We start from the raw sequence: 13,393 nt of genomic DNA, 5'->3' as shown, positions 1-13,393 counted from the left end.
CTTTACTGATTATCTGTTTTATCCTCTGTGGGTAAATTTGTTTTTAATCAATTTTAAAATTAATTAATTAATTTTACTATACTTACATTGTTCAAATGTACAATGTCTTACATTGTAATATACTTCTCCTTAGGCATATTCATAGTTTGTTCTATAATAAGTAATATAATATTGTGCAGTGAAATATGAATGAAAACCATTATAATTTTTCTCTTAGTGCTGGGTTAATTGTGTATCTATTTTACAAGATATAAAATACAGATTGTGAACTCAATCTGAGATGGTTGAGGAGGCACACATTTTAAAATAAATTTTTACTGTGTTATGATAGTTCAGCTTCGTCCTTAGAGATGGGAACTAAAAAGTACACCAAAAAAATATAAACTAGTTTCTAAAACATAATTTATCTGTCTTTTGAAAAATTGTTTCCTTCTTTCCTAAAATGTGTCTTAGAGGCTGATAAGACCCAAATAACATTATTTTAACTTTAATTAAACATTTGATTGAGTGGTTATTTGAGTGATTATGTGCTTTTGATTGTTGTCAACTCTTGGTGACCACTTAGATCAGGGGTGTCAAACTGCCGGCCCGCAGGCCGGATGTGTCATGAAGAAACCACATTGCCGGCAATGGAGACAAAGCTCCGATACGTCGTGCGACGTCACGTCCCGTCACGAGTTTGACATGTCTGACTTAGATTTTCCAAATGAGGATCTATCCCTAATTTGGTTTTTCAGGCCTTCCAATGTTGCAGTCATAACCACTGTAGCAGAATCCATCCACCTTATTGATGGTCAGCCTCTCCTTCTCTTTCCTTCAGTTTTTCCCTGCATTTCGGCCTTCTCCAGAGTGTCAGGTGTTCACATAATATGTCCAAAGCAAGATAATTTGAGCCTGGTTGTTCGTGGTTTGAATATTTATACAGTGACATCATTCTTCTGCCAAAGTTCTGCAGGGCTTTTTTTCTCATAGAACGCTCAGAACGGAGTTCCGGCACCTTTTTTGGATGGAACCTTGTAGGGTAGGCAAGGCGGGTTGTATGACATATGTGAGTTCCGGCACCTTTTCCTTTTACAAAAAAAGCACTGGTTCGGTGTAAGCATTTGGGTTTCTAACCAGAATCTCTTCATAAGTAGCAAGTGAGAATTTTAGAAACAAATCAGTATAGTTTTTTAATTCTTGCAGATTCTGTAACAAGGTTTTAACCTCTTCCCAGATTCCCTAACATTTAATGTAAATTGAATCCAATGTCAGCCCAATGCATTTCTGGACATTAGTATCAATGTAATCTCTATAAATGGCATACACAACTATTATAACTGTATTCAATAATGTTTAAAGGTAGGGACTGCATGTTGGGAAGGTTGCACTTAACATCTTTTAGAAGTCTGAGGTTCACAGGTGGGAAAATGAGGTAAACTTAACAAAGCTGTTTTTCCCCTCACAATTTGGATGGAATTCCTCTGTCTTTAAACTATGAAGTCTATTACATAATTGCACTGTAATTTTCTTTTGCTTCATACCTCAAAATTATAAAAACTAACCATCATGGTTACCTTCAGAGTCACTGCTTTTAACCTTGCCAAGAAAGATGTTGTACAAGCTCCATCTGTCCTTCTTAATTTAAACATTATGATTTTTAAAAATGGAAGTAATGATGGAGGGAAGTGAAGATTGCAAAGACGAAAGCAACATTTGAAACCCTATTTAACCCTGGGAACAAAGCAGGGCAATTGCATAATCAAAGTTTTATTTGAAAGGAGTCTATAGCTTCTTGTTGTAGTCTGTTTTGAGAGAAGAGGGAAATCCATCTCTGTATCACTTTGGGAGTTTTTAGGCAGTCTATACTGGGCTTGGTTAGATATTACCTTTAAGTTATGATTTACTGAAGAACCATAGTGGCCTAATTTATATCAAATGTTGACCTACAAAGAGGCTTACAAAACACAATGTGACTTAATATTTAAGCCTCAACCAAACCAACTAAACAACATTAGTGTAATATGTGATTGTATCTGTCCTGGAGTCTATATACATTAGCTAGAAGAATTTTCCATTTAAGTAGAAGAGTTTTTCTAGCACCCTTACCCAGTGGTGGGATTCAGATATGTGAACAACCAGTTCTCTGTGTGGATGCCATTTAATCCATTCTAGGCCTAGGCAACAAAAACTAGCTACCAGTTCTGCCAAAGTGGTGCGAACTGGCTGAATCCCACCACTGCCCTTACCCTAACAAGTCTCCAAAGTGCCAGCAACAGCACGGTGACAAATTCTAATTAGAAAATCACTAGAAGGCAGGACTGAGTATCTGGTAGTCATCAGGAATCATACAAGAAAAGGTTATTTTGACATCTTTGGATTAGAGATACTCTTGCATGGATGAAGTGGTGGGATTCAGCCAGTTTGCACCAATTCAGCAGAACCGGTAGCTAATTTTTTGTTGCCCATGCCCAGAATGGACTTCTGGAAGCGGCATCTGCACAGAGAACTGGTTGTTCACATATTTGAATCCCACCAGAGCATGGATGCAAAAATTCTGTTCCAGAAAATTAGTTTTTCATTATTAAGATCCAGTATGGAAATACAAATACCACAAATTCCTGAAACTACTCTTCTGGCGTTAAAAATGTCTGAATAGGTCCCAGTTCAGACAAGAATGAACACCTTTTCACTTTTACATTGTGGAAGCATACAACTGCAGAGATATTGGCACTAAAATGGGGTATGAATAAAAGGTTGAGCCCTAACACAAAACAGCATAGCTGCTGATATAATAAGAGGACAGCAAATATTTAATGTTTTGTTATATTTTGTTATATTGCCAAGCATAGGAAAGATGCTTGTGGATTTTCTGCTTTATATGCCACAATAATTTCTAGCTGCACTAATCTTGATTGCCGAAATTGTCTTCTGTTTCTCTGAGCCATCTGTTCTATGGTTGTATGCACAAAACACCCTAAGCAATCATTTAACCTTGATTTACTAAATAAACCACAGTTTAAGTTTATATTAATGCATAAACCATGATTTTTATATCACCTCAGGGTGGAGGTACACAGCATTCTGAACTGCAACAAGCCACACAACTTGGCTTAGATTGTTGGGTGGACACCATCTATATTTTAACTGACATTCTTCTTCTGTGTTTTCTTTATTGAATTAGCCACAAACTGGGAATTTCTGGAACTCGGCTTTGACAAGAATTGCTGAGATGCATGGGAACTGTTATTATAACTTTTAATTTTGTTTGTGGGTGTTTGTTTGTTTTGTAAAAGGCATCAGGAAATAATGTTCATGAAAACATAAACTCGGTATTTTTATTAATATGATTATATGCCAGTAATAAAAATGTAGATTTATTTAAATTGTTGCCTGTGAAAATAACATTGAGTTTTTTACCCTAAACCAGGGGTGTCAAACTCAATTTCATTGAGGGCCACATCAGCATTGTGGTTACCCTTGAGGGGCCAGGTGGGTGTGGCCAGGGTGGGCGTGGCCTACTGGTTAGGCGTGGCTGGAGTGTGTGTGACCTACTGGGTGGGCATGGCCAGCTCTACATTGTTTGCGTCAATGGTGCCTATGGGGGCCTGGGCAGGAGTGGGACAGATCTGAGGGTCTCTGGCAGAAGGAGATGGGACTGGGGCAAGTGCTGAGGCATGGTCCACTGGAGGAGCCTCACTGTTCCTCTCAGGCCATGTGGTGGGGGAGGCTGGACGGTGATGCCGAGGTCAAATGCCCAGCCTAGCCCTCAAGCACCTGCAGCACTAAGCCCACCCCCACTTCCCCAAGGGGGTGCCCAGCTGCTGTGCTTGCTCTCCTTAGCCAGGTTGCTCATGATGAGTATGAGGGCAACGTCAAGAGGGAGGCCCACTTCCTCTCCGTGTGAGGAGACCTGGCTTTGTTTCCAAAGTTTCCTTAGCAATAGGATGGGAGACCACCCAGGTTAGGCCAGGAGGAGGGGGCAAGGGGATGGTGAAAGGGCAGCAGGGAAGGACTAAGGCAGGACTTCCTTCAGACCCTCCCTCTCCTTCCTTCCTTCCTTCCTTCCTTCCTTCCTTAGAACAGAGTGATGGGAAAATATTTGAGATGAGGGAGGAAGAAATACAGGCAAGAAACGCAGCTGGGGAAGTGTCATCCTTCATGAGGAATGAAGAAATGCACCAACGCCTGGAAGTGGCCAGCACATGGCCCTCTCCTCACAGCGCCAAGAGGCTGAGCCAGGTGGCACAAATCTGAAGAGAAGCACAATGCTGCCCAGCCCCTAGCCTGCCCGAAGTAGGCAGGGCCATGTGCTGGCCACTTCCAGGCGATGGTGCATTTCTTCATTCCTCACAAAGGGTGATACCTCCCTAGTGTGCACCCAGGGGGTGGGGCCGATGCGGCAGGGGCCGGTCCCTCACTGTTTCCAGATGGCTTTGTGGAGCTAAGACTGAATGCATTTCAGCATAGATGACCACCACAAAATTGTACATTGGCTCCTGGCCACCCTGGGCCAGAGCCAAGGCAGTGGGGGCCGTTCCCTCACTGTTTCCAAGATGGCTTCACGGGCCACATGAAACCACTTCGCGGGCCGGATCTGGCCTCCGGGCCTTGTGTTTGACATGTCTGCCCTAAACTATTCCATCACGGAATGTGCTTCCAATGATTATTTTAGACATTATAAATAAATGTTTGAAGAGCAAGGTGTGCCTTAAGACTTGCTATGGAATGGATCAGTCAGCAAACAGTGTTTCTGGATTATTAAAGACTTATCTTCCTCCTCCCACCAAATTTTGAAATGTTTTATCTTCTGGAGATCTCCTAGCTAGGCCAAGTCCTGAGAGCTTCCAAACTGCAGAAATCTTTTCTCTGATAGCTGAATTCTCTGAAAAATAAAAGGAAGATTCCCTAACTTTATGACAATTACCTTCACAAATAGGAACACCTTGATGGCTAACAAAGTAGGAGTCCATATTTCTCAGATGAAGAGTCTTTAGGCTTTACCTTCATCTCATCACTTAAGCCATGGGTAGCTATGCTGGTATTAAAGTAGTGTTTTCTCTCACACTGTCCAAGGACAATCTCAAGCCATGTAACCCATTACCATGGGAGGAAGTCAGTGATTTTTTTTTAAAAAATGCATAGAGACAACCAATGGTTTTACAAAAGAGATAGCAAAGTTCATACCAATATAGTTTCCTGCTGACTCACGGATGGGTGAAAACTATTTCAACTCAGCTGTAAGGAAAAACCCTTACCCTAGACAAGGATCTCGTCTGGGAGTAGCACAGTGTCCTGAAACTAGATCAAAAGCTATTTTATATTTTCTTTTCCTGTTAGCAAGTTGAAACTAGTATTCATAAAAAGAAAATTCAGCTCGTTTCTTACTGCTGGGTAGATCATAAACCCTATGCAGAATTTCAGCACTGCAACATGCTCCTGCTAAGTTTAATTCTCTCTGTGTCTAGTTGAAGTTTATCAGCATAACGATGCTCTTCTCACATCAGACTGAGAGACTGTTTGACAAAGAGAGTTCTACAAGGAAGCAAAATATGATAATTCTGCCTGGGCAGATTTACTCCTGCAATGTGAGAATGGCTGCCAGAGTACACAGGTATGCTGCCAAGGACAGATGGGGCAAGGATAACAGGACTAATCCCAAAGGCTCCGCCTAAATTAATAGCTCATCCTTGTGCTGAAATAAAGAAGGAGGTATACATAGAAGCCATAATCAGTGCTGAAGAATGCAGATGATGTTGTAGGTAGTCATTGACACCATGATACAAACAGTAAATACAATCCAGATCCAAGTCTTCTGCACCCATTTAAACTCATCAATTTTCAAAGAACATATTTGTTCTATTCTAACACAGAAGATTGTTGTGTTATTTTCTGCTGTGAGAATGGAGGTACCAATGCATAGATGGTTACATAAAATGTGCATATTCTTTGTATTTTTCTATGATTTTGGCTTTACAGTATTCCCTGCTCGGCTACCTAATTTTCTTATTTGGGTGGTTTGCTTTTTTCTTATTTGGCTACCAAATTTACATAAACTTACTGAAAAGCCTTCCTCTAGCTAGAAGTGACACACACACTTCAGAGGATGAATGTTAGACTATCACATATTAAAAATATATAAACCCATATAAACATTTGCAGTAACTTTCCAGTGTGTCCTAAACATGTCCTCTGGGACATGTATGGGATTCATCAGCTTTGTAACCACCGTGCTAATAGAGTGCTTCTATTTATCAGATAAACTGTATTTTTCTCATTAACAGATGTTTTTTATTTCATGGTGTAGGCAAAATATTTAATTCTCCATTAATTATAGTATTGCCATTTTTGAAAAATTAAACCAACATAACATTTTTGTATATAATGCTACCACCTAGTGGAGAGCTATTTCTACAGAGTGATGTCTTTTAGAGTCTTATACTACTGGGCAAGGAAATGACTTACCCAATTAGTCCCTCACTGCTTATATTTTAAAACAGACTGTGCATAGAATTCCTGGATTAGTTTACCTATCTCCAGCTAGTAGTATGACAATAATCATAATTCCAGGAAAATAATATAAGCTGGAGTACTTAAATAAAGATCATCTAAGCCACCAGGAAATTTCAGGTCAGGCAGCTTGCCTGGAAAGTAAAAAAAAAAAGTAAAATCAAGCACTCCTGTATTGTTGCCAAGAAAAATACATCACACATCTGTGAAATAATCAAGAGTTGGTCATACCACTGTAGAAAGTCAGCACCCACCCACCCTCCTAGAGAAGGAAATATTTTGGAGGATATTAAAAAGGGCAGAATATTATATTACCCCAAAGGAATAATGGAGAAAAATCTCAGGCAGTAACCAGCCTCCAGTCTCTCTCCTCCAAGCAGGCCAGCTTTTAGAAATGCAGATTTGGGGCCACCTATTCATAAGCACCTAATGAGAAGGAAGGACTCACTGGAGAAGAGCCTAATGCTGGGAAAGATTGAGGGCAATAGAAGAAGGGGATGACAGAGAATCAGGTGGCTGGATGGAGTCACTGAAGCAGTAGGCTTGAGCTTAAATGGACTCCAGAAGATGGTAGAGGACAGGAAGGCCTGGAGGAACATTGTCCATGGGGTCGCGATGGGTCGGACACGACTTCGCAGCTAAGAACAACAACAATTTGCAATGTTGTGTGGTTGAACAGAGAGACGGACACTTGAGCTGGGTAGTATTTCTTTATTGAGTCAGAAATGAAGCTGGAGCAAAGGGGTTACCTGGCGTCTCTTATACCTGCCCAGGTGAATGGTGACCAATAGATTTAAACCTGGGCTTCCTGCCAGTGCAGGTGGCCAATGGATTTAAACCCTGGCTTCCCGCCAGAGCTGACCATGCCCTGGGGCTGTCAACGACTCGCTCTATTCAGGCTTTCCCGCCAAAGCTGTTAAAGCCTGGAGCTGTCCAGCCCCCTGCTGTGCTGACATTTCCGTGTATGCTTTAAAGGCATACACTACACCCCTTCCCCCATAGTGAGGAATTACCCTCTGTCATTCTGTCTCCCTAACTATATACACTTATTTACACTATACACAAAATTTACATACACACGAGTTACATTTGTTATTCCTTGGTTGCTTCTCCACCCCCCTAAGAATGCACATAGTCCGCGAGGTAGCTTGGAGCCTTGTGCTGCCTGCTTGATCTTCTTGGGACTGGTTCTCCTGGTGGTGTGGTGCTGTGACTAGACTCTCTTCCTTGTCATGATTGTTGTTGTGGGTTGTGGTGTGTGTGTGTGTGTGTGTGTTGCGGTGCTCGGGTTTTGTGTTCTGCTGGGTTCTATTTGCCTGGCTTTGCTATCAGTCTCCTGTCTGGGGTGGGGTTGCCACTGTGCCCCTCTGGTGGCCCTCCTGGGTGTTTGTGTTTGTGTTTGTGTTGGCTCTTCCTCCTCAGTCCCCAGTGTGTCCTCAACAACCCTCTCAGGAGCCCTTTTCCTCAGCTGATCCAGGTGCCTTTTCCAAAGGAGTTCCCCCTCCACCCTTACTCTGTAGGAAAGGGGTCCTGTCTGCTCTAATATCTCCCCTGGAACCCATGGGTGGCCTGTGCTGTAATTCCTAGCCCAGATGGGGTCTCCTGTGATGAAACTTGTTTTGATGTTGGGGGTCCCGGCGTCTGCTGCTACCCTGTCTGGGTGAAGCCTGTCCAATGTTGTTATGAGGCGTCTGCCCCATCTGAGTTCCACTGGGCTTTTGCCTGTGGCGGTGCAGGGAGTTGCATGTTGGTGTAGGAGGAATGTGGCCAGTCTTGGCTTCCAATTACCCTGTACTATGCGCTTTGTTGTCCGCACGAATCGTTCTGCCAATCCATTACTGGCAGGGTGGAAGGGAGCTGAAGTGGCGTGTCTAATCCCCAAGGTCCTCAGGAACACCTGGAAATCCGAGGAGGTAAATTGTGTTCCATTATCTGACACGATCACATCAGGCAGACCATGTGTAGCAAACATTCCCCTCAATGCTTGAATGGTTCCTGCTGAGGTCATGTTGCCTACAGGTACCACCTCCAGCCATTTAGAATGGCTGTCTACTGCTACCAGAAATGTGTGTCCTTGGAATGGGCCTGCATAGTCTATATGCACCCTTGACCATGGTGAGTGTGTTTCCTCCCACTTGTGAACTGGTGCATGTGGTTGTTCTGGCCGTGTCCTCTGGCATGTGTAACATCCCGCTACTAGTTCTTCTATCTCCTTGTCCAACCCTGGCCACCACAGGTAGCTCCTTGCCAGGGCCTTCATCCTTACTATTCCTGGGTGGCCCTCGTGTAATGACTGAAGGACTCTTTCTCTGAGCCTTGTGGGGATGATTACTCTACTTCCCCACAAGAGACATCCCTTGTGTGTAGACAGTTCATGCCTTCTGGAGAAGTAAGCAAGGAACTCTTGCCCTGGTGATTTGTCCTGCCACCCACTGCTCACCCATGATTGTACCCTGCTCAGAACCTTGTCCTTGGGGGTCTCTGTGGCTATGTCCCTTGCGTTGAGGGGGCATTCTGGCAGTTCCTGTATTGCCAGTATTTGGACAGCTGGTGCTGGGTCCGGCTCAGTGTCCCTTAGGGGAAGTCTGCTGAGGCCATCGGCGTGCCCCATCTCTTTGCCCGGCCTGTGTACCAGTTTGCATGAGTATGCAGACAGGAATATGGACCAGCGTAACATCCGGGGTGACAGGATCTGCGGTGTCTGCTTCTCTGTTGTAAATAACCCCAATAATGGCTTATGGTCTGTATAAATTAGAAATTCCCTACCATAAAGGTAGTCATGAAATTTCTTTACCCCTGCAACCACTGCCAGTGCCTCCTTGTCTATCTGGGCATAGTTCCGCTCTGCAGCTGACAGGGTCCTGGAGTAGTAGGCGATGGGGGCCTGAGTTCCATCTGTCAAGCCCCACCGGCCTGCCGTCCGATCGGGCCTCGACATCGCCTCCGTCGAGCCCCGGACGCTCGGATGGTGGGTGTGGCTTCGCCAGGACTTCGCGGAGCGCGCCGCCGCAGCCCCGCCGAGCAGCTGGCCGGTGCCCAGCTGATCGGCGCGCCCGCTCCCGGACAGCGCCTCCCCCCACCTTCGGACGCTCGATTGGAGGGCGTGGCTTCGCCCGGTATCCGCAGGGCGCGCCGCCGCAGTCCCGCCGAGCAGCTGGCCGGCGCTCAGCTGATCGGCACGCCCGCTCCTGGACGGACGGCGGGCGCGCGCTCACCTCGTCAGTGGGGACGGCGCCGGGCGCCCACCGGTCTAGCGCTGGCGCCTGCCCAAGACCCTTTAACTCCTCGGCGGCTGGACTCTGAACTGCGGGTGGCGCCCGGGCAAAAACGGACTGAACCAAACGGACAGTTAGACCTGCCCCAGCAAACTGTAGAGGGGTGTGTGGCTGTGCCCGTTTTGCCACCCTCTCTCACTGGGCGCTTGGATGGACTCAGGGGAAAGTTAACAGCCGCAATGCCAGCACGGACTGGGGCGCATGAGGGAGCGGAAGGACAGAACTTACCTGGGAGGGGGCTTGACGGGCTGCAGCAGTGCACACGATGGGTGGTGGCTATGCACGGTGATGGGTGGGGCGTTTATGGGGAGGCGGGCGGATGCCGGTTTGCTTTGAAGGGGTGGGGTCAGGGTGTGGTAACATGATAAAAGAGCGTTGAGGCTAGGTGCCTCAACGCTGACTTTACCGCGGTTTGATTTGTGGAAGAAATAAACCTGGTCACCCGTTCCTTTTGGAGTGCTTGTGTTTCCTGGTAGAGGACGACGTGACAGTATGTCAGCGTTATTTCAGGATACCTACTGCTGTTACTCACATTTTGGGCATGGCAGAGGATCCATCGGGGCTTGATTTGGCAGCCGAGGAGGAAGGGGCTGTTGGGGCTGCAGTTGCACCTCCACCTGAACCCGGCGTGACAGAGGGGCCGGCGGTGCGGCCGAAGACCAAGGGGATTATGGCCTCGGCTGTGGCTGGTGATAGCTGGGAGGAAGGGTCTCTGGCTCAGAGCGGGGAGGGGTGGCAGAGCCCTCCCTTGGAGCGTTTGGACCAAGTTCGTGGAGAGGGCCGTTCACGGGCCTCAGCGTCGGCTTGGAGAGAGCGGCGGCTGACGGAGGAGGAAGGCGAGGAGTGGAGCTACTCTACGGCCCCAGGGGCCTATACAATGGATGTGTTGCGGGACCGTTTTGGGGAGTTTGGGTATCAGGACACTGCACCTTGGTCGCCTTCCGGGCCGGCTCAGGAGACGCGGCGATGGTCGCTACAGAGGTTGACGCCTGGCCGGTCGGGCCAGCCCAGTTTCCGTCTGGCAGGCCCAAGGTTTCGGGGCCCGCCATCACGGCTGACGGAGATGGGAGCTGTTCAGGCCGAACGACAACACCCCGAGGCGTCAGACCAGGCAGAGGCCACCAGGTGGGCAACAACGGCCGGGGCGTCCGCCAGGCCATGGAGCGGGCGGCACCAAGCACCAGGTACGAGGGGGCCCAGGGCCCAGGGGGGACCCTGGGGCCCGGGGTTTTTCTGGGGCCCTCCACCGCTGCCAGTTACGTACGACGGCCACCCTGACCGGCTCGCCATGTTCCTAAGCCACACCATTCACCACCTGGATCAGTACGGTGCAGCCTATGCCTCCCAATGGGCCATGGTGGTGGCCATCACAGCAAGCCTGCAGGGAGAGGCTGCAGCCTGGGCGGCTGACCTGTATGGCGAGCATGCTCGGGAGCTGGCCGACGTCGGATTGTTCCTGGAGTCACTGCGGACGCAGTTTGAGGATGTGGCCCGCACCCACAGGGCTGAGGCGGAGGTGGTGGGGCTGCGACAACAAGGCAGGCCCGCAGCGGAGTATGTCGCTGAATTCCGCCGGGTGGCTCGTAAGCTCCGCTCTTGGCCGGAACGCTTGCTGGTACACCATTTCCAGTCGGGGTTGGATGGCGCGCTGCGTAGGGCGTGCGTGGTGCGTGGAGTGCCCGAGCAACTGCTGGAGTGGTACCGGGTCACTGTAGAACTTGACGTCCGGCTGCGTGAATGCAGGGGTAAGTCGGAGGGGGTGGTCGGGGCCCGCAGAACCCCTGAGAAGCCAAAGGAGGAGGATCGGAAGGCCGTGGCTCCAACGGCAAACCCACCTGTGCCGTTTCCGAGGCCAGCTATAAGATGTTTCCGGTGCGATCAGCCGGGACACCGAGTGGCCACTTGCCCCTTGCCGGCACCCCGTGCCGCCACAGCAACTCCCGCCGGAAAGGGCCCCACGGCACGAAAGTCGGTGGAGCGTTCGAGAGCTGCTCACCAGCTGGCGACCCTGATGACGACATCAGCAATCGGCGCGGAAACATCCGAGGCCAACGACCCAGAGCCCTACGAGAGCCTGGAGGAGGAGGAGGACCCTATGGTGAGTGACCCAGTGGTACCCTTCACAGTTCCAGTCGTGCTCATCAACCTGCGAACGGGACATAGGGAGGCCTGCCCAGCACTGATCGACACAGGCAGCACCCAGTGCCTTATCAGCCAAGCGGTGGTTGCCCGGCTGGGATTGGAGGTGCGCCGCCTGCCAACTCCCCTTCGTTTCCAGCAGGTGGATGGGTCCCTTTTGGGGGGGGCTCCGGTCACCCGGGTGACGAGTCCTATTCGATTGGAGATGGGGACCCATTGGGAGACTTTGCGATTCCTTGTCGTTCCATCAATGACGGAGACAGTGATTCTGGGGTTGACGTGGCTCAACAAGTGGGGACCCACGATCTGGTGGGGGGAGGGATGTCGGCACCTACGGTTGGGGACAGGGCCACAACCGCCACCACACGCATATATTGGTCCTTCCGAGCAGCTAGGTGGTGAGCAGGTTCAAGGGGCAGAGGGGGTGGTGGAAGCCTGCTTTCCACAGGTGTACGCCGACCTGGCAGAGGTTTTTGACGAGAAAGAGTGTGACGCTCTGCCTCCTCACCGTACGACGGACTGCGCCATCGAGCTCGAGCCGGGCGTAAAACTGCCAAAACCGCGCATGTACGCTTTGACGCCTCGCGAGATGCAGGAACTACGGCGCTATGTCGACAAAAACCTCGCGAGGGGGTTCATCCAACCTGCCCAATCCAAGATAGCAGCGCCAATACTGTTCCGGGAGAAGAAGGATGGCACGCTTCGCATGTGTGTCGACTTCCGTGGCGTCAACGCGGTCTGCGTCGAACACTTATATCCGCTGCCACTCATGAAAGATCTTCTGGCACACTTGTCGACGGGACGCATCTTCACGAGGCTAGATTTACGAGAGGCGTATTATCGGGTGCGGATCAGAGCCGGGGATGAGTGGAAAACGACGTTTAACTGTCCGTTGGGCAGTTTCCAGTTCCGAGTCATGCCGTTTGGACTCCAGGGGGCCCCAGCCGTCTTTATGCAGATGATAAACCAGGTGCTTCACAAGCACCTGTACCGCGGAGTGCTGGTGTACCTGGATGACATTTTGATATATACTAAGACTATGGAGGAGCACATCGCCCTCGTGCGCCAGGTGCTACGGAAGCTGCTGGCTGCCCGTCTCTACGTAAAGCTCACTAAATGCGAGTTCCACAAGACGAAGCTGGATTATCTGGGGTATCGAGTGTCTGCGAGCGGCATAGAGATGGACCCTCGCAAAGTGGAAGCCGTACTGCAGTGGCAGGCGCCGCAGACGCGACGACAGCTGCAGAGTTTTTTGGGGTTCGCGAACTTTTACCGCCAGTTCATCCCGGGCTTTGCAGCGACAGCCCTGCCGCTGACGGACCTGTTGCGGACGCGGCAATCCGGGGAGAAACCACGTCCAGGGTTGAAGCTGGCGTGGACCACCACGTGTCAACGGGCGTTCAAGACTTTAAAGGCCCTGTTTGCTAAGGAGCCGGTGTTGGTACATCCCGATCCCGACCGTCCGTATGTGGTCCAGGTCAACGCCAGCG

Source organism: Vipera berus (assembly GCF_964194415.1).
Source record: "Vipera berus genome assembly, chromosome: 1".
Classification (NCBI taxonomy): domain Eukaryota; kingdom Metazoa; phylum Chordata; class Lepidosauria; order Squamata; family Viperidae; genus Vipera; species Vipera berus.
This window is presented reverse-complemented; position numbering follows the sequence as displayed.